The 21784-nt window shown below is 41.9% G+C and overlaps 1 pseudogene; it reads left to right on the top strand.

Annotated features, from left to right (window-relative positions):
* Positions 1-19065: 19065 nt before the first annotated feature.
* Positions 19066-19955, top strand: LOC123779666 (heterogeneous nuclear ribonucleoprotein C pseudogene; annotated as a pseudogene).
* Positions 19956-21784: the final 1829 nt, after the last annotated feature.

Genomic DNA, 21784 nt, shown 5'->3' with positions numbered 1-21784 from the left:
CCACTAGACTAAACTGTGTCTGTGAGTGATTTTTTATTCTCCCCACACCCAGGGTCACACATACTAGTAGCTGATAGTTACACGAATTTCAGAAAGATAAATTGAGCAGTGCCTGGAATTCAACAAGTGATGTTACAGTTCAAGTCCAAGTCAAGGTCAGAGTTTGTTAAAGGTCAGTCTGTTAAACTGAATTCTGAAAGAAGAAACCCAGAGCAGAGATCCCAAGAGACTTCAAGGATGGTCCTTTGGAGGAACAGCTATGAGTGCAGAGTGAGCAAGGACACGGCAGTATGGGTTACTGAGTTTAAGACTCGGACTTGAAGCCAGCATCCCAAGGTTCAACATTAGCTTTGCTCCTTCCTAGCTTAACTGCTCTGTGCTTCAGTTTTGTCATCTGTAAAATGGAAAACAGTAATAGATATGAAGACCAAATAAGATTAATAAGTAGAAAGTTCTTAGAACAGGGTCTGACACATAGTAAGCTCTTCAGAAGAATTTGCTCTATTATTAGTCGGTGCTATATTTCCAGAGCCTGACACAGTTCTCAGCACATGGAAGGGGTTTGATAAATATGTGTTGAATACATGAGGAGAAATATATTACTACTTCTAATGGTACTCATCTGTTCTTCATCCTCTCAAAACAGAAAACAAGGAAAAATTAGTTTCTCCTTGATTTTACCTTATACTTTTTCCATATGTCAAAGGCAGTGCTTGAAACCACTTTTCCTCGGCAAAACAACTGTTTTCTACTTCAATCCTTTTCTGAGGCCCATTTTAACAAAGGAGTGACATCTTAAAGATGTGGAAGACCACAGCCTCAAGTCTCTTTCAGTTACAACTGTCAAAATCCCAACCCAATCTAGAAGAAGCCAATTGCTGAATTTTAACTCTCAATTAAAAACTATAGGGATAACTTCAGGCATGGCTAGATCCAGGGGCTCGACCAATGTCATCGGGACTTTGTCTTCTTCAATCTCCAGTTCTGCCTTCTTCAGTGAGGATTCTCTTCCCAGGCAAGTTCTCCCCTGTGATGGCAAGACGGCCACCTGCAGTTTATATCCCCAAAGATTTACATCCCCAAAACTCTAAAACCAGGAAATTAAACACTTCTTTTTATAATCACTCCAGCCAAAGTGCCAATTTTAGCTCTGAGTGGACCAGCTTGGCTCATGTGTTCATCCTTGAACCAATCTCTGAGACTCTCCAGAATGGAACACTTTGATTGACCAGGCTTCATACATGCATCCTTCACCCTGATTTCAAGGGGTAGAGCCGGCCCCACATAAGCTAAGAGACTAAGACTGAGGAGCACCTGGCTGGCTCGGTGGGTAGAACATGAATCTTCACCTCAGGGTCATGAGTTCAAGCCCCACATTGGGCATAGAGCTAACTTAAAAAAAAAAAAAAAGACCAAGACTGGGATGTTATTCCCAATGCAAGAGAAAGTGGAGTGGGCAGGCAAAATGAGCACATTTCCACTACAAGCAGCCATTAGTAGGGTGCCTAGCAAGTCTATACTTAAAAAGGTACTGGATATACAATCCCTATCTTACCTAAAGCTCCTTCTTTTCACCACTTCCTCCAGCAAAAACTAAAATTTATATCGAGAAGAAGTATACATATGAACTGAAACAAATGCTTCACCAAACAAATTAACTTTTTATTACCTCTAATGCTCCCTGATAGTTTCTATTCTATTGTATTGTAATCTATTCCATTATATTCCTTCCTTTCCACTTCATTCCATTTTATTCTGTTCTTTTTATTAGGGCAATGCTTACTAGGTGCTGAAACAAACAGCCCTTAAATCTCAGCGGCTTAACGAAATACAAGTTTATTTCTTGTCCATGTCCTAGCCCAGTGCAGAGCAGGCAGCTCTCCTTGGTGGATTTCTCCCCACCCCAGAGATCCAGACTCTTTCCGTGTTATGACACCACCACCTTCAACATAGGATCATGGCAGAAAGGAGAGAGAGAGAAAGAGAGAGAGAGAAAGAGAGAGAGAGAGAGAAAGAAAGAATGGGGTGGTGGTGGGGGGAGTGGGGAGTGGAGCTTGCCTATACTCCACGGCCAGAACTAAGTCACATGGTTCCAAACTAACTGTAAGGGTCACAGGGAAATAGTCTGAGCACCCAGCAAGGGGAAATGGGATTGAGGAGAATCTAGGCAATCTATACCACACTATTCTAGTTTGTTAAGAAAAAGGAAATGCTGGTTCTGACTCACTCTGTGGAATTCAGGGCTCTGTAATGGTTGCAGCGCCTGAGTTGGAAAAAACCTCACTTTCACAGCCTGCCTCGATTTTGCTGCCTTGTAGACTCAGCGTTTCTTCTCTTCCGCCTTTCTATTGCTGTCATGGAACCTGACTTCTTTGTCCCTGGTGAGGAGACTCTGACTATCTTCCTCCCTGCCCACTGACATCTGTCCCTGACTCTGACTCTTTACCTGAGAACCTTCTGCCTTGGATGCTAAAGTCCTTGAAGCAGTCTGCGGCTGCTGTGGCGCCGTGGCTTCTGTTCCCTGCTCATGCTGTGCCTCTCCATCTCTCTCATCCTGTCTGTCTGCTTTCTTACTCTGCCCAGCCCTGGGGCCTGCGGTGAGCAGTCCCTGCTTCCATTTCCTGTCCTGAGACAGTAAACGACCAGCTTCTTTGGGGCAACTAACAGCCCCTCCAGCTATGGGGTTCTGCCCTGGGCTGGCTCCAGCATCTCTCTGCCTAGGTCAGGACTGAAGTAAGTGAGCCAGCCAGGCATGTAACGAGATCACTCTCTTCCTCCCTGCTACTATGGTGAGTGGCCATGGATCTGATTGCAGCAGCATCTTTATCTCCCCAAAAGGCTTCAGGGTTCATTATCTAAAAAGCACTGGCTGTTAGCACAGTAGCAAATCCGTAACTATCGAGAGGAGCTCTCTCTTTAAAACCAAGTTGGGGAGGTACGGAGGCTAAGATCTTGGGCTTCGCAGTTAAAAGGCCTTCTGGTTCTGGAAGAATTGCAGACTTAACTGCTGTTCACGTTGATAAACAACTTCAGTCAATATTTAAAAGGCACTTACCATGCGCTAGACTCTGTTCTAGGTACTTTACAATATTAACCAAGCCTGACAGAAACTCAACAGATGAGGAGACGGAGGCTCAGAGAGGGCAAGGATCTGCCCAAGGTCACACACCTAAAAAGAGTAAAAACCAGGATTCAAACTTGGGCAGGCTGGTTCCAGATACTGCCTTCTTGACCACTACGTTATCCTGTCCCCATGAGAATAATTTTTCTTTGTATATAATAGTTACATGCTGCTTACAGTTCTTCAAATGCTTCCACATACTTCTCTGACCCTCACAAGAAGCCTGTGATCTAGATATTATGAGGACGATAAGTATTTCGATGCTGCTTTGGAGCCAACTTCCAAAGGCCAATTGTTAAATTTTCAAGAATTTTGCACCCCAGCTGTAAACGATGGTCATTATTTAAAAGGAAAATCTGGAAACTTACAATTAAATAAATTATCAAGCTAAGGTAATATATACTCAAAACTTGTTACTTGCTCATTCCTTTGCTACATTTTACTATTCTCCAGGCACTTGAGATTATCTAAATCTCTACTGTACACGTACAGGTGGAAATAACGTGCGATTGGCGCCATGGGGCAGCTCTTCCCAGCTCTACTCTGGGTGATCTCACACTGGTAGCTTGAAGTCAGCCACAGCAGCTGAATTCACACTAGGAATCAGCAGAATCTGTGAAGGACTGCCCTCCCTGCCCACCCTCCCCAAGGGGCCAGGTGTTAAATATTGACCAGTGCGTCCCTGTTCCCATGAGTCTGACCCTCTACTCCGTGCTCATCGCAGGTGTGTGCTTACTGTGGCTTGTTTTCCTGCTCTTCTCAGCATTGGATCTCCAAGGTCTAACCTGGTCTCCTTTCTCTCCAATTCCCCATCAAGACCCCATCCCGGTCTCCCGAGCCTCCCCAATTCCCTCTCTCTCTTTGCGTCCCACTTCCCAGAAGGACCTTCCCAAGCAGCCCACATCTGCCCACACTTGGCCTAAGTCCACTGACATCCAGCCGGCCCCATGGCCCTCATTCCCACCAGGGCCAAGTTCTGGCTTCCTTTTTGCAACTTCTAAGCATAAAGACCCACCCACCCTCCTGTTTTCCTTCTCAGACATGGGAGTCGGTGAGGCCCGAAAATGTTCCTGCTCCAGACTTCTCTCCCACGGTCTGACCTAGCCGGGTGGGCAAGGGGATGGTTAGCTTCTCTGTGTGTGTTCTCTGGGAGCCGGATGCAGATCAAAGAATGAGAACGGTCCTTCCCTAGTCTTAATGCAGAACACCCTTAACCATGCCAAATGCTCCTAACCATGCCAAATGCTCCTGTTGGCAGCCTGGGCCTTGACTTATGGGCATCCAAGGGATGCAGGGGTGTTACTGAATGATCTGACCACCTAATAAGTACAGAATATATGTTCATCTTCATTCTCTCTGAAATGCAGTTATGTTTTGTTAAAGTTAAGGATTCCCTTTCATTTACTATTTCCTTTACAGCCCCATGGACTTGTGGGAATTCTTGATTATCACTATATATGAACATATGTAGGGTTCACTGCATGCCAGGTACTGTCCTAATTGCTTGAATAATACAAACAGGTAGGTACTATTATCACCTCCAATTGAAAGATGAGAAACTAAGGCACAGAGAAGTTAAATAACTTGCTCAAGGTCACACAGCTAGTAAAGGGTAAAGTCATGTCTTGAAATCAAGTGGTCTGGCTTCAAAGCCTATGCTCTATTTTTTTTAAGATTTTGTTTATTTATTTATTTGAGAGAGAATGAGAGCAAGAGAAATCACAGAGGGAGAGGGAGAAGCAGACTCATCGCTGAGTAGGGAGCCTAATGTGGGTTCTCAATCCCAGGACCCTGAGATCATGACCTGAGCCGAAGGTAGTCACTTAACCGACTGAGCCACCCAGGCGTCCCAAAGCCTATGTTCTTAATGGATGTGCAGAAGTGATCTTAAATCTAACTGACTGTCTCTGGGCTTTGACAGTATTCTGTTTATACCAGGGTTAAGAACTTAACGCATTTTGGGGCACCTGGGTGGCTTAGTTGGTTAAGCAACCGACTCTTGATTTCAGTTTAGGTCATGATCTCAGGGTCCTGGGATCGAGCCCTGTGGGCTCCGTGCTCAGTGGGGAGCCTGCTTCTCTCCCTCTCCCTCTGCCCCTCCCCAGCTCGAATGTGTGTGTGCTCTCTCCCTTTCTCTCAATCTCTCTCTCTCAAATAAATAAATAAATCTTTAGGAGTATCTGGGTGGCTCAGTTGGTTAAGCATCTGCCTTTGGCTTGGGTCATGATCCCGGGGTCGAGCCCCACGTCGGGCTCCCTGCTCATCGGGAAGCCTGCTTTACCCTCTTCTTCTACAAGCTCTGCCTGCTTGTGTTCTCTCGTGCTTTCTCTCTCTGTCAAATAAATGGATAAAATCTTTTTAAATAATCTTTATAAAAAAAAGAACTTTCCACATTTTATTATCATTATCTGTCTACAAGTTTGTCTACACCCCTCCCTATATCCTACCACCTTGAATGCCTTTAGGAAAGGAATGTCTTGTGTTTATTTTTGTCCAGGATCCAGGGCAGAGTCCAGTATGTGTTAAGTACTCACCAAAGGTTAGTTCAAATGAATGCCCTTCTCACTTTCAGGATGAGAAAACATTGTTTTCAAGGGAGGCCCAGAGATCTGATAGAAAAGATGACAGAGGCCAGACAAGAACCCAGGTCTCATGCCCCTAGTTTGGCACTAGCTTTGCCCTGCCTCACTGTTCTTCTTACCTTAGAGGGCTGGGGGCCAGTTTATGGGGACCCTAGGGCAGGCCCACCCACCATATTGGAACGCTGGTCAGTGGCTTCTCCCAGAAGAGAGTGGGCTTGTCCCAAACCCACGCCCAGAAGAGACCAAGAGAAGACAAATGGCCATCGCTGTGCTAATCACTCACTGCCAGCGCAGGTGGGCACCGCTCGGGCAGGAGGCCAGCCTCCAGCCTCTCCCTATAAGGCTTAAAGAGGTACAGATGCACAGAGCACCGAGGGCTTAAGAACAGAAGCTAGCGACTCCTCGTTCACTTTTTATGTGCATCAGGATTGTTCGGATCCAAAGCCTATCAAGGAAAAGGCAGAAAGATCCTAAATCACAAATCTGTCCCCTAGCATACACACATTTTGTCGAGTCTCCTGAGCAGATTAGCTGACTCTTATCCACCTTTTCTTTAAGCCTTGGGCTGCAAATGGCTGTTTTCATCCTTACCCTTAAGGGCACAGAGGAAAAAAACTCCTGTTTAACGTAAATGCAAATAGCCAGAAAAAGAAAGGGGTGTGTGTATCAGGCTCTGTGTTATTTTATAAAGCATAAAATTGGCATTTAAAAGTGAAATATTTGCTTCAGAAATAAAAAAGATAGACAATAAAATGTAGCTGTAAACAAGCCTTCATGGCTTTATTTTTCATAGATAAATACACAATAAGCGATGAGTAAACAAAATAATACCAGCAATTTGAAAAATTCAATTAACCTCTGTGATATCACAAGGTCTGCGTAATTCATAGGGACCATACAATGAAATGTTGATAGTGTCTGCAAGGTCCTGGCAAAGCTTGAAGTACCTTCGACAGATCAAAGAAAAAATAAAACATTACTCCATTTAGGTGCAGTGTTATGGATAGCTTGGCGTTATAGTTCTTTGGAAATGATTAACTCCATGTGGTATTGATGGTAACGATCCATTTTCCGGCATAATGAATTAGGCATTCCTCCATTGTTCTGCAGCTTGGCTGCATTCTGTGTATATATATCAATGGCAACTTTTTCAAAATACCTTCCAGCTTCATACACACACACACACACACACACACACACACACACACACACACACTAAAAACACGCCCTACACACTGCCAGAGGAGAGAACATGAACCTCAAAGCTGATTTATTTCTATCACCCCGAGCAACCTATTTCCTACCTGAGACGTGAAACCACATCAAGCGGGGGAACGTTTTCACTTCTATGAACTAGGAGGGAAATTGCTCCTCTTCAAGCTGGGAGCTCAGAAATCTTTGCTGAAAAGTGTCCATTTTTATCTATCACTTTCTCCTTCTGAAAAGCCATGGTTTTTAAGGAATAATTCTTCCAACAAAGACTCGCCCACCAAGCATCCCACTCATGATTAGTTACTCTGTGAAAATGAGAAACAACCTCTAAGTGGCTGATAGAATTTAGCAACAAGAGATAATCACAGCCTCTAATTTCTGAAACTCACAATTGTCTTGTGACTGTGGGATTTTTAAGCTGTAGAAACACCAATAGAAATGAAGTCAAAAGAAAAGTCGGCTAGTGTGATCTCTTGATTAAATTCCTATCTTAGGTTTGTTTTGTTTTGTTTGTTTTTTAATGAAGAACTGCCTCTGAGAGGGCTAATCTGTCTTTAACATCATTGCATTTCCTTATATTATGCTGTGCCATCTCCGTGGCATTTAAAAGTGAAATATTTGCTTCAGAAATAAAAAAGATAGGCAATAAAATGGAGCTGTAAACAAGCCTTCATGGCTTTATTTTTCATAGATAAATACACAATAAGTTCAAAGTCGAATTGAATTCCTAAAGCAATACTCCACTAATCTGTATTCGGGGGTCTCAAGCGTATTATCTGTAATTTACAACCAATTTAAATGGCATTAACAGTCTTCCCCTTCTGGGAATTTAAATTTGCATCCTACCATTGAATTAAACAGTGATTGCATATTTTCTATAGGGGACGGAATGCTCTTTGATGCTTGTTTTGAATAATGAAGCATCTATTCATGCACAGGGTGCAATGTGCTCCTTTGTCCTCACCGTAATCGAAGCAAAATGTGAGTTAAAGAGATTTTTCCCCTTAGCCAAAGGTTTGTTGATTGGTGTCTATTTTCATCTATTCAAAATTAAGAAAACAGTCATCTCTCATTGCACCGGAAAACCATTTGCCCAAAAAGGCCCTGAATGAAGGGAGGTTAAGTTTTGCCTTATTTGATCTTTTCAAAGATGGAGCAGGATGTCAGAAAATATTGCAAACTAACCTTTTGGGGAATGCCATTGTGGAATACTTTACAATTCTTTTCCAGGACCAAGAGAATTAGAAGTGGAAGATAGGGGGGAAATACAGCCTGTTTCTAAAGTAAAAAATTTCAATTACCTCACTCTCCCATGCCAAACTATACTGAGACAGGAGGGGAATCCGAACGAAGCCTTAGAAATCCAGGGATGGCACACTCGTTAGGGTACCATCCATTTCCTATAGTGTACCCACGCCAGACATCACTAATCAATTCTAGCTGTCTTTGCCATTGAGTGAAGATAGAACCTCCCAATCAAGTACTCTGGGCAGGCAAGAGCAGTTGATGTGAGTTGGCACTAGAGGCGACACCTATCTGCCATTTCGGTTAATCCACCTATCTCATTTAATAGATGGGTCTACAAAGATGAAATAACCCTCTCTAGTGCTCAGAGCTGGCCACTGGCAGAGCCAGAGCTACGAACTTGCCACTACTGATTGCTCAATAGTGCCCTTTCCACCCAACACCGCCAGCGTGCTGCTGGAGCCTATCACATGTCCCCGGGGGGGGGGGGGAGAGCACCGAGTAAGCACTCAATAATTACTTTTTTAAACTGAATGAATAAGAGAGATAAACACTGTTAAGCCTTCACCATTATGGAAAAGAAGTTCCTTCTTTGACAATGATAATCTCTCTGACCCAGTTGAACATAATTAGACAAAGTCCAAACAAAATTTTAGCATCTGTTTACCAACGCCTTCCTTCGGAGTTAGGGAAAATCACACTTACCAATAATACCAACAAGAACAAAGCATTTATGAGAAGAAATTGTTTTCAAAGTCCTTAAAACCTTTTGAAAATATCTATTAATATACAAGTGATATACAATTGCAAGCCATTATTCAGCAGGGGTGACTGAAGAACTTACTCTGCTGAATTTGAAATAAAATCATATTGAAAAATTGAATAATTCAGACATTTCAAGAATTGAAAGGGGATTTTTTGTTTATTACTCCGTATTAGCATTCTAGTGTATTTCCCTTAAAGAAGTAAAAGACTAAGTGTTCCTGACACTTACCTAGAGAGTATCAAAGTTCCTTGCTATGAAATGTTAGCCTTTCTGCTTTATAATAGGACCAACCTCCAGGATTTAAAAAGAAGGAAAATATAAAAATTCAACTGTCCCACATTTTTAACATTAAGTATATCCCAGTGGTTCAGCCAGGGACAATTTTGTTCCCCAAGGGACATCTGGCAATGTATAGAGACATTTTTGGCTGTCACAAATGGGAGGTAGGCGGTGCTGATGACATCTCTGGGTAGAAGCCAAGGAAGTTGCTAAACGTCCTACGATGCGCAGGACACTCCTGACAGCAGAGTTTAGCCAACCCAAAACTCAACTGTGCCGAGGCTGAGAAACCCAGGTCTATTCCTCCACCCACAACTGCTCATATCAGTTCAGCCCTGTGTTGAATTTAGAGTGCATCGATCTGTAGCAAATAGGACATTTTGCTACGGTTACCGGAATATTTTATTTCTTTTTTGTTAAGCTATCTAGTTTCCTTGGGTCAAGGGAAAGGTAGCTACTGAGGTTCCTCTTGTTTGCCTTCTTCCAGAGAGAAACCAGGGATGAGCTCAGGTAGCTCAATTGTGGGCTTTTCAAGAGCACCGAGAAGAGCTTCAGGAGCTCCCTGGGGTCTCAGATACACTCTCCTAGGCTGCACGCTGGTCTAATAAAGGCGAGTGGGGGCGTGAACCGCCTGCTACCGCATAAACCGGAGGCTGGCTTCCCTGTGAAGGTTTATGTCGCCGTTGTAGAGGCGGAAGAGCGGAATTTTGTGGTTGCTGTTGTTGTCCTCGTTTTTATTTGCTGTTGTTGTTCCTCTACTTATTCTAGTTCTGCTGCCAACCTGCTCTGTGATCCTGGAACTTACGAGCACATTGCTTTTGTTTCCTGCCCCTCATGCTCGTCAATTGGTTATGTGGCACGCACACAGTTCCACTGGGAGAGAAAAGGGGAGAATGAAAGCCAAGATGTTTCAAGTGCTATCCGGCGGGGGAAACACTTCTGACTCCGTTGGGTAGGGACTGTGTCCTGTGTAGCCTCCAGCTCCAGAACTCATAGGTTCTGTGCTTACCACAAAATAGGTACTTAATAAATAAGCTTTGGCAATAACTTGGAATCTATTTGGCAACATCTACTGACGCTGAACAGTGATCTAACGATTTCACTCCAAGGTACGTACCCAAAAGAAATGGGTGCATATGTCCTGCAAAGAACAAGTACAATATGCTTCATAGCAGCTTTGCTAAAAATAGCCCCCCAAATCCCAAAGACCTCACATGTCCATCAGCAGGAGAATGAATTAATAAATCGTGTTCCTACAATGGAATGACTGGAGCAATAAAAAAGATTCAACTATTGCACATAAAGCGCTCAGCAGAGTGCCTGGTAGTACTTAGTACTTAGAGGACTCAGTACTGAGGGAAGCGCAGTAATGACAACAATGATGATAGTGACGGTAATAATTATTGGGCATTCACCATCTGCCAGGCACTTTTCAGGGGTTTACACATACTAATTCCTTTTACTCTCAGAACAACCCGATGGAGCAGTTTCTATTTCTATTACCATTTTACAGAAGAGAATAGTGAGGTACAGAGAGGCTAAGTAAAATTTTGTTGAGCTAATCTGAAATACAGATACATTCTGACCCTTTTTAACAAGTACCGTAAATATAGCAATATTGGGGAAGTTAAAAAGCAATGGTTTGCCTTGTAGTTCATACGGACATATCTTTTCCCCCCTGTGTTTTAGTGCTTTGTTCTAGGCCTTTCCATCTTCTACTTTTTGGCCAATATTATTTTTCAAAATCCAAAGCTGCAGATGCTGCTCTTCGGATTACGGGCTACCATTTGAAAAGCTCCCGTTAATGGAAACCTGATGGGGCCTTTTGCCTTTGATTTGCCTCGCCTGCCAGCGACAGCGCCACCTCTGGACTCCTGCAGACAGTCAGGCCACGAAAACGTGAGGGTGAAGTTTTGAGGCAGGCCAGGGGGAGCTTGGGGACCTCAGCTTCCCTGCCTGTCAGATAACAAAGGTCTCACCCCTCCAGGGGCCCAGAGCAGCAAAGGGTGACAGAAAGGCTGCCCCTCCCACAAGACAGTTAATATGGTGTCTCTGCTTTACGGCGGGTCATGAAAATATTGTTTAGACCGTTGTATGCTCTGTAGTGCCCCAAGTAGTTAGCTGGTTTGCTGTGATGGTGTGGAGGAAATTGGGGGGCGGGGGAGTCATGAGAGTAATGAGCGCTGAGGTCGTGTCTCAGTTGTTCACATCAAATGCTGCTGCACATTACTTTGGACTCACAAAAATGTCTTCATTAGGAAAGGAAATAAATACAGGTGACAAAGGAATACTCACTCCCTCATCCGCCTCCCTTCCCACCCTGTCATATTGGAAAAAGCTGCCATTGGTAATGACAAATTCCCATGCACGTGTGTGTGTGTGTGTGTGTGAGAGAGAGAGAGAGAGAGCACGCGAGCATGGAGAGTTACAATCACATCCTAGCCACAAGTTTATTTATGGTTTGCTCAAGGTTTATTCCCCACCCCCATCTCTGCATCCGCAATGAGAGGGTGCTGAGAGGGCAGAGATGGGACTATTAAATCCCCTCATCTACAGCTCATCTCAGCTCTCAGCGGCAGCTGGTGCCTCCCCAGCAGAGAGCTGGCCCTAGCGGATGGCGGATGCCGTTACTTGGGGAGCCAGGGGTTCTGGCTAAGGGATGGATAGTGCCAGCCCTGCTATCTTGGGGGCTATTCTGGACACTGGTTGAGAGTAGCTCAAAAATGCAGTGGGTTCAATGCTTTTAACTGGATTTAACTGATTGTGTTCTGTGGGGTCCAAAAGAATAAACTGCCCAAAAAATTTTTTAAAGAATCAGTTTGAGAGCAAAAGGTAGTAACTTAATTTTGGAATTCTCAGGACATTGAGTAAAAAGTCCTTTTCTTGGGGCGCCTGGGTGGCACAGCGGTTAAGTGTCTGCCTTCGGCTCAGGGCGTGATCCCGGCGTTCTGGGATTGAGCCCCACATCGGGCTCCTCCTCTGGGAGCCTGCTTCTTCCTCTCCCACTCCCCCTGCTTGTGTTCCCTCTCTCGCTGGCTGTCTCTATCTCTGTCAAATAAATAATTAAAATCTTTAAAAAAAAAAGTCCTTTTCTTAAGGAAAGCTCCTAGAAATTTTTAAATTAAAAATATTTCATGTAAGCATGTTTTTATTGACTTTTAAAATCATATAAGTGATGGTCCCTGCAGAACTTATAAAATAGAGAAAAAAAGAAATTAAAGCAACACTCAATCCAAAACTTGACATACAACTTTCCAGTTTTCCCATATGTACATGTGTATGTTTCTATAATTATTTTTTAGATGGAATTTAGCATTTAGGAATACTAATGCACTTAGTGATTTATAACTTGCCTTTTTTTTCATTAAATGACATTTTAAAAAAAGATTTTATTTATTCATTTGACAGAGAAAGAGACAGCCAGCAAGAGAGGGAACACAAGCAGGGGGAGTGGGAGAGGAAGAAGCAGGCTCCCAGCGGAGCAGGGAGCCCGATGCGGGACTTGATCCCAGGACACTGGGATCACGCCCTGAGCTGAAGGCAGATGCTTAACGACTGAGCCACCCAGGCGCCCCAAATGACATTGCTTGAACAACTTTTCAGTTTAAGAAATAGACTGCCACACTATTATTTAATACAGCTGCCTAGTATTCCATTGTGTGATGTACTAGAATTGGTTTAACCAATCCCCTTTTATGGACATGTTTCTGAAACTGGTTGTTTCCGGTTTTCCTCCAGCGTAAATAAAACTGTGATGAATCATCCTGTAGGCAAATCTTTGTTTCCTTGCATGTATGTTCTCTTAGAAAAATTTACTAGAATTGCCATTGATGGGGCAAGAGTATTTTTAAGGCTTTTATTACTGAATTGCTTCCAGAAAGGTAATACTACTGTCCCACTCCTCCGCCAGGAGTGTTATGAGAGTAGCCTATTCCCCCAAACACAGAGGGGTTTGTTGAAACATTTTAAAGGCCTGTGATTAACTTCCTTTCTATTGCTTTTTGTCTCATCCTATAATTTCCTCAGCTTCTCTCTGCTCTCTCCCCACTGCGCAGGTACTTTCAGAAAGCCAAGAGAGAGGACAGAACCCTGAGTAGAACCCATTAAAGGGACTGGTTTTGGCAAACTCTCAAGGAATTTCAGTTTCACGCTGGAAAAAGACAACACAAAGAGAGAGCTACCCATTCATTCCGTGTGGGAGGGTATTTACATTACATTTTATAACAGTCATAAATAAAAATGGCATTAATCTGCCAAGTTGTTGTTTTTAAAGAGAAAAAGGGAGGAGGTGGTTGACCTACCAGAAAAAGCCCTGTGTCTGCCAGAGCTCTGCTATGAGTATGATTTTAAATAGCAGGGCAAAGGTGATGAAGCCCGTTCAACATCTCTGTCTCCATGGCAACAGCATCCCGACTCTGAGGCTGACACAGCGGCAGGGACCAAAATACACTCCTTGCGCACAATTACACTGCAAGTTAGGAGTTTCTTTTTATTCCTTGTAAATGCACAAGTTAAAAATACAAGCAAGGACAGAAAAAGAGCAAGTCACGCACAGCTAGGAAAAAAGTCTTTAAAATGATAAAATGAAGAAAATGAACATCCCAAGGACATGATGAAGTCTGATGAAGTCTGCAGCCTTATACTTACTGTGTACAGAGACTGAAAATCGTTCTTGTGTGTGAGTAGAAAAAATAACTATGCATGCATATAAGTACGTGCATTAAGTTTTAAAACGTCCTTTCCCTAAAGTTTTAATACAGGTCAACCTTGCTTTCAGCATATCCACTTAGCTCAGGCTATGATTTAATCAATTGAAGCAGTCACCCAATTTACACCAGTGAAAGCGCCTCATACACTAAACCCAACAAAACTTTAAAAAATCTGCATTAGCCTTGAGTTGGAGAGGACACAAGTGGCCCCCTTTAAGGTCAGCGAAAACCTACACGTGGTCACTAATGCATCCTTGATCCTCCTGAGGTATAAACCTTCCTGTTTGTTTTTAAAAGAATGTGAAAATAAAGAAGTACAGAACTGCGATTATAAACTGTTGGGTTCTTTCTGTGCTGGTATCTCTGCTGGTGAGTGAAGATGTTCAAGAAACCTGGAAGGATGACATAACAAGCAAAGCTACTTAACATTTAGCTCTTAGAGAAGGTACCTCGATAAATGTCAAGGAAATAAACGAAGAAAAAAGAACTACCAAGGGAATAGGAAATAGGCATAGGATAGGTTCACCGTATGTATACTTCTATGGAATATGCTAGGACCATCTAGTTCAGGGGCTCTCAACCAGGGATGATTTTTGCCTCCCAGGGATTATGTGGCAGTATCTGGAGACAATTTCATTTGCCACAACTTGGGAAGGGGGGCTACTGGCATCCAGTGGGTGGACGCCAGGGACGCGGCTCAACATCCTACAGTGCACAGGACAGACACAGCAACAAAGAATGATCCAGCTCAAAATGTCAACAGTGCAGAGGGGGAGAAACTCTGATCTAGTCTGACTGTCCATGTCACTCCTTTTGGTTCAGAGGGTTCTGTGAGTTAATGACATGGTTTTAGGTTCTGTATTCGGTATAAGGACAAAATTCTTCTTGAGTGTTAGTATTTTCTTCATTGTTTTTATTATCACATGATTTTTCCCTTGCTTTAAACACAATATGTTCTATTTTAAGTAAATGCTCCTGAAAGTAAAAAACAATACACAGAAAATGAAAGGTGAAGCATTAGAAATAAAAGCATCGGATTCATTCCTTCGAAGAGAGCATCTGCAAAGTGGCTGGCCCAGAGGAATGCTCCATAAACATGAGCTATTTTATCTTTCCCTATGTTTTTTAGCATGAAAAAGCCCACATATACAAAACAACGTATTGTGTATTCACTGTTGAAATAATAATAAAGAAGGGTACTTAAACATGCATTGCCCAACACTTTTGAAACCCCTGTGTGTCTCCTCCGTGATAGTCACCTCAGAAAACCATTATTCTAGTTTTGTTCATCATTTCCCTGATAGAGGCAGAAATATATAAAAACATAAATTATTTGGCTTCCCTTGTCCTTGAACTTTATACAAATGGAAACAGCCCATACATTTATTTCTGTGAATTGCTTTAGAGTGGTTCCTCCTCATTTATGTGTCCAGCTATAGTCTATCCATTTTGGTTGTTGCACAGTATTTCACTGTATGGTTGTATTATGATTTATCCATTTTACTGGGGGCTGGACATTTCTTTTTCAGTTTTTGCCCATAATAAATAAGGATGCTGTGTATATTGCTGTATACCTTTCCTGGTGCACATGCACACGTGTTTCCATTGTTTATGGGTCATTCGTGTTTCCCTGGCTATGAAGTACTTGTTAATGTCTTTTGCATGATTTTCTATTAGGTTGATATATATTGTCTTTTTAAAAAGAGTTATTTATTTATTTTAGAGGGCGGTGGGAAGGGAAGAGGGTGAGAGAAACTCTAAGCAGACTCCACACTGAGCGTGGAGCCCGACGTAGGACTCAATCTCACAACCCTGAGATCAGGACCTGAGCTGAAACCAAGAGTTGGAGGCTCAACCGACTGTGCCACCCAGGCGCCCCTAGGTTGATATATATTACAATAGACTTCTAACATGATCGAGAATGATCTCTACTTCCTGGTACTCATAGTCTTGTGTAACCCACTCCCCTTAACTGTGAACTGGACCTAGTAATGTGTTTCCAACAAATGGAATATGGCAAAAGTGATGAGATATCACTTTTGAGATTAGGTTACAAAACATCATGACTTGTGTCTTGCTAGCAGGTTCTCTTGCTGGCACCCTCTCCTGCCCTCCTGCTTACTCCCCCAATGAGGCCAGCTGCCATGTGTTAGGTGCTCTGTGGAGAGGCCCATGTGGAAAGGAACTGAGGGAGGCCTCCTGCCAACAACTCATTGAGGAACTGAATCCTGCCAACAACCACATGAGTTTGAGCTTGGAAGAAGATCCTTCCCAGTTGGGGCCTTGAGATGACTGTAGCCAATGAGACGCTGAAGCAGAGGCTCCAGCTCAGCCATGCCCAGATTCCTGACCTACAGAAACTGTGAGGTCATAAATGTATATCATTTTAAATTTGTAAGTATTGGGGTAATTTGTTACACTGCAGAAGACATACTCACACACATAAAATAGATAACATACACATATTATACATTCTAGATAAGAAATATTTGTTCGTTGCCTGTATTGCAAATATCCTCACTCAAATTGTGGCTATTTTTTTTTCACTCTCTTAATGAAGATCTTTTACGTAAAGAAGTCCTGAAGTTTAAAATAATCAAGTGTATCAATCTTTTTGTTTAAAGTTTGAACTTTTTCTGTCTTATTTAAGAAATCATTACCTACCCCCAGAGCTGTCACATGAATATTTCCTTATGTTTTCTTTCAAAAGTTTTTAGGTTTTGTCTTTCACATTTAAGTTCTTAAACCATCTGGACTGGATATATGTGTATCATAAGGTAGTAGTTTATTTTGTACGGTATATGGTGAGGTAGGGATTTATTTTCATTCTTTTCCCTTAGGAATAGCCAATTTTCCCAGTACTGTATGTTGAACAGCTCTTTTTTTTTTTCCTTCCCAGTTGTAATTATAACTGTCATATATTAGGTTTTCAAATATGTATGAGTCTGTGTCTGGGGTGGCTTTTCAGTTCCATTGTCTAGCCCTTATCAGGAATATACGGTCTTTACTATATTATATAACATTTGTACTTTCTCTGTTTTAGGAGCATCCTGGCTACCCTTGGGTATTATTCTTCACATATATTTTAGAAACAGCATGCCAAGATTAAGGTTGCTGGGATTATATTGAATTTATACATCAATTTGAAGAAAGTGAACTATTTATAGTATTGAACCCCCCATCTATTAACATACCATGTTCATAGACTTGACTTTTAGATTTTCTTTAACATCTTTCAATAAGGGGAGCCTGGGTGGCACAGTCGTTAAGCGTCTGCCTTCGGCTCAGGGCGTGATCCCGGCGTTCTGGGATCGAGCCCCACATCAAGCTCCTCTGCTGGGAGCCTGCGTCTTCCTCTCCCACTCTCCCTGCTTGTGTTCCCTCTCTCGCTGGCTGTCTCTCTCTGTCAAATTAATAAATAAAATCCTTAAAAAAAGATCTTTCAATAAAATTGTAAAATTTATTCCATGGAATTCTTGCATATTTTTGTTAGACACATTCTTAGATAACTTATGTACTCTTGTTACCATTTTAATTGGTATCTTTTTAAAAATTCCTTCCTGGGGGCGCCTGTGTGGCTCAGTTGGTCAAGTATCTGCCTTCAGCTCAGGTCATGATCCCAGGGTCCTGGGATCGAAACCCAAATCGGGCTCCCTGCTTGGCGGAAAGCCCCCTTTCCCCCACTCATGCTCACTCTCAACGCGCTCTCTCTCTCTCTCTCAAATAAATAATTTAAAAATTCCTTCCTGATGTGCAAAAATTCTGACATATAAAATGCAGTTGATACTAATGGTACGGAAGAACAAATGTTAAAATGTCCATTCTGCTCAAAAAAAGCTACAGATTTAATGCAATCCCTATCAAAATACCAACAACATTTTTCACAGAACTAGAACAAATAATCCTAAAATTTGTATAGAATCACAAAAAAACAAAAACCCCAAATAACCATAGCAATCTTGAAAAAGAACGAAACTAGAGGTATCACAAGCCCAGATTTCAAGATATATACTACAAAACTATAGTATTCAAAACAGTATGGTACTGGCACAAAAATAGACACATAGATCAAGAGAACAGAACAGACAGCCCAGAAATAAACCCACAGTTATATGGCCAATTAATCTTCAACAAAAGAAGCAAGAATATGCAATGGGAAAAAGTCTCTTCAATAAATGGTGCTGGGAAAACTGGACAACTACGTGTAAAAGAATGAAACTGGACCACTGTGTTACACTATACACAAAAATAAACTCAAAAAGGATTAAGGACTTAAATGTGAGGCCTGAAACCATAAAAATCCTAGAAGAGAGCAGAGGTAGTAATTTCCTTGACATTAGCTATGGCAACGTTTTTCTAGGTATATCTCCTGAGGCAAGGGAAACAAAAGCAAAAATAAACTACTGGGACTACATCAAAATAAAAACCTTCTGCACAGCAAAGGAAACAATCAACAAAACTCAAAGACAACCTACTAAATGGAAGAAGATATTTCCAAACGGCATATGCAATAAGGGGTTAGTATCCAAAATATATGAAGAACTTCTACAATTCAGCATCCGAAAAACAAAAAATCCAATTAAAAATGGGCAGAAGACATAGACATGAGCAGACCTTTCTCCAAAGAAGACCTACAGATGAGCAACGGACACATTAAAAATGCTCAACATCACTCATCATCAGGGAAATGCAAATCAAAACTACAATGAAATATCACCTCACACCTGTCAGAGTGGCTAAAATCAAAAAGACAAGAAATAACAAATGTTGGTGAGGATGTGGAGAAAAAGGAACCTTTGTGCACTGTTGGTGGGAATGAGAACTGGTGCAGCCACTATGGAAGACAGTATGGAGGTTCCACAAAAAATTAAAAATAGAATTACCAGACGATACAGTAATTCCATTACTGGATATTTACCCAAAGAATACAGAAACACTAATTTGAAAAGACAAAGATTGAGTGGTTGCCACTGCACTGCTGACAAGCAGCAGTTGTTTCTCCACATAGATCCCAGGAGCAGGAGATTCAGAATCAAATCTCTTCTCCCTCCCCATCCTGCTTACAAATCACTTGAAATATATGTTAGCAGAACTTTACTTGAGTGAGATTTTTTTGATCTTCAGCTACGATTTTTGGCTTTGTGAGAAACCTTATCATCAAAGACAATGGTCAGCAATGTTACCTACAAGACAGATCCTTGTTCCATGAACTCCCATGAGTTCACTGGGACTCTCGATACTCTTGTGGTCAAGAAATCTGATGTGGAGGCAATTTTCTCCAAATATGGCAAAATTGTGGGTTGATCTCTTCTTAAGGGCTTTGCCTTTGTTCAGTATGCTAATGAGAGAAATGCCCAAGCTGCTGTGGCAGGGGAGGATGGCAGAATGACAGCTGGCCAGGTTTTAGACATTAATCTGGCTCCAGAGCCAAAAGTGAACCGAGGAGAAGCACGTGCAAAACGGTCTGCAACGGAGCTGTATGGCTCCTCTTTTCACTTGGACTATGACGGTCAACCGGATTATTACGATAGGATGCAGCCGGTTTACCCAGCACGTGCTCCTCCTCCTCCTATAGCTCGGGCTGAAGTTCCCTCAAAATGCCGCTGTGTATCAGGAAACACCTCAGGAAGGGGCAGCAAGTTCTAAGACTGGACAGTGAGGGTCTTCTTCCAAGTCTGAGAAGTTGAAAGGAGATGACTTTCAGATCATTAAGAAGGAGTTAACCCAGGTAAAACAAAAAGTAGGTTCTCTACTGCAAAGCCTGGAAAAATCTGAAAAATAACAGAGCAAACAAGGAGTAGAGATGAAGAATGATAACTGAGAAGAGGAGCAGAGTAGCTGCTCCCTGAAGAAAGATGAGACTAATGAGAAGACGGAGTGTGAGAGGGGTGCAGATGACTCCGCTGCGGAGGGGGACCTACCAGATGATGACGACAATGAAGACTGGGGGGGATGAGCACCTGCAGTTGAATGAAGGATGATGAAAAAGAGGCCGAGGAAGGAAAGGATGACAGAGCATCAATGGCAAAGATGACTCTTAAGCATACAGTGGGGTTTGGAAATTTTGTCCCATTATTTCTTTACTTACGCACTTGTGTAAGATCAACATTGTCACCAGAGCCCATCTCCTAGTATCTTCTTCAGCACACGCTCACTACTGTCCCCATCCTTGTCCTTCGCATGCTCATTAATTCATATTTCCCTGTGCCTAGTCCCATTTTCACTTTCTGTGACACTCCTAGGTATTATGTTTAAGTCTTACTCTGTAATTTTTGCTTTTGCTTTTGATTCCTCTTTATGACTTAATGATGAAACGGATGTGTGGTTTTTATCAACGGTCTCCAAAATAAGCTCTTGTTATGCAGGGAGTACAGTTCTTTCCATTCATACTTGAGCTCAGCAGTTGCTTCCCTAACTGCAAAGGCATCACATCAGTTGAGAAGCACTTGAGAACAGCTCTGAGTTCAAGGTTTGTGTGTTATACCCCACATAAGAGTGCTATGTGGGGCTGTCCAACACAAATGTAACAATGTATTTTTGTGAATGAGAATTGGCATGTCAAATGCATCCTCTAGAAAAATAATTAGTGCAATAGTCTTAAGATTTGTTTTCTAAAGTGGATACTGGAGATTATTTTTGTGAACAACCTGATGTTTGGGACCTTGTTTCTCAAATAAGTCCTTTTTAAACCAGAAATCTGGAGGAAAAAAAATATATGCACCCCTATGCTTAGTGCAGCGTTATTTACAAAGTCAAATTACAGAAGCAGCTTAAGCGTCCATCAACAGAAGAGTGGACAAAGAAGATGTGAGATATATATATCTCCATCCATCCATACACACAATGGAGTATTACTCAGCCATAAAAAAAGAATGAAATTTTGCAACAACATGGATGGATGGAGCTAGAGGGTATACTGCTAAGTGAAATAAGTCAGTCACAGAAAGACAAATACCATGTGATTTCACTTATATGTGGAATTTAAGAAACAAAACAAGCAAACAAAGTAAAAAAGAGACAAACCAAAAAACAGACTCTTAACTGCAGAGAACAAACTGACAGTTAGCAGAGGGGAGGTGTGAGGGGGTGGGGGATGGGTGAAATAGGTGATGGGGATGAAAAAGTACACTTATCATGATGAACACTGAGTAATGTATAGATTTGTTGAATCACTATACTATATACCTGAAAATAATATTATACTATATGTTAACTATACTGGAATTAAAATAAAACGTGCACTTTCTGAAAAAAATAAATAAATAAAAAATAGGGGTGCCTGGCTGGCTCAGTTTGTAGAGCATGTGACTCCTGATCTTAGGATCATGAGTTTGAGCCCCACATGTGGTGTAGAATTTACTTACTTACTTAATTAAATATAAATGTAGTTGAGTTTTGTGTATTGATGGAAACTCCAAAGATCATAACTGGACTCAAGAAAAAATTGGATAGATTTTAACTTTCCAGGAATGCATCTGAAGCATTAAGTGAAACGAAACTATAATTAAATTATAATCACTTTTTAAATATAATTTCTATATTTCTACTCTAGGGCTAATTTAGATATTTTTCATTCATTGATATGAAAAATCAAAATGTATATTTAAGACAAGACATTCTTGGGATGCCTGGGTGGCTCACTTGGTTAAGCACCTGCCCTCAGCTCAGGTCATGATCCCAGGGTCCTGGGATCGAGCCCCACACTGGGCTCCCTGCTCAGTGGGGAACCTGCTTCTCCTTCTGCCTGTCACTCCCCCTGCTTGTGTTTTCACACACACACTCTCTGTCAATTAATAAATAAAACCTTAAAAAAAACAACTTGTAAAAAAAAAAAGACTAGACATTCTTTTCCTTATTTCTTCGTATATGT

This window comes from Ursus americanus, chromosome X, assembly GCF_024610735.1.
Source record: "Ursus americanus isolate L20-20 chromosome X, mUrsAme1.1.p, whole genome shotgun sequence".
NCBI lineage: Eukaryota > Metazoa > Chordata > Mammalia > Carnivora > Ursidae > Ursus > Ursus americanus.
This window is presented reverse-complemented; position numbering and strand designations above follow the sequence as displayed.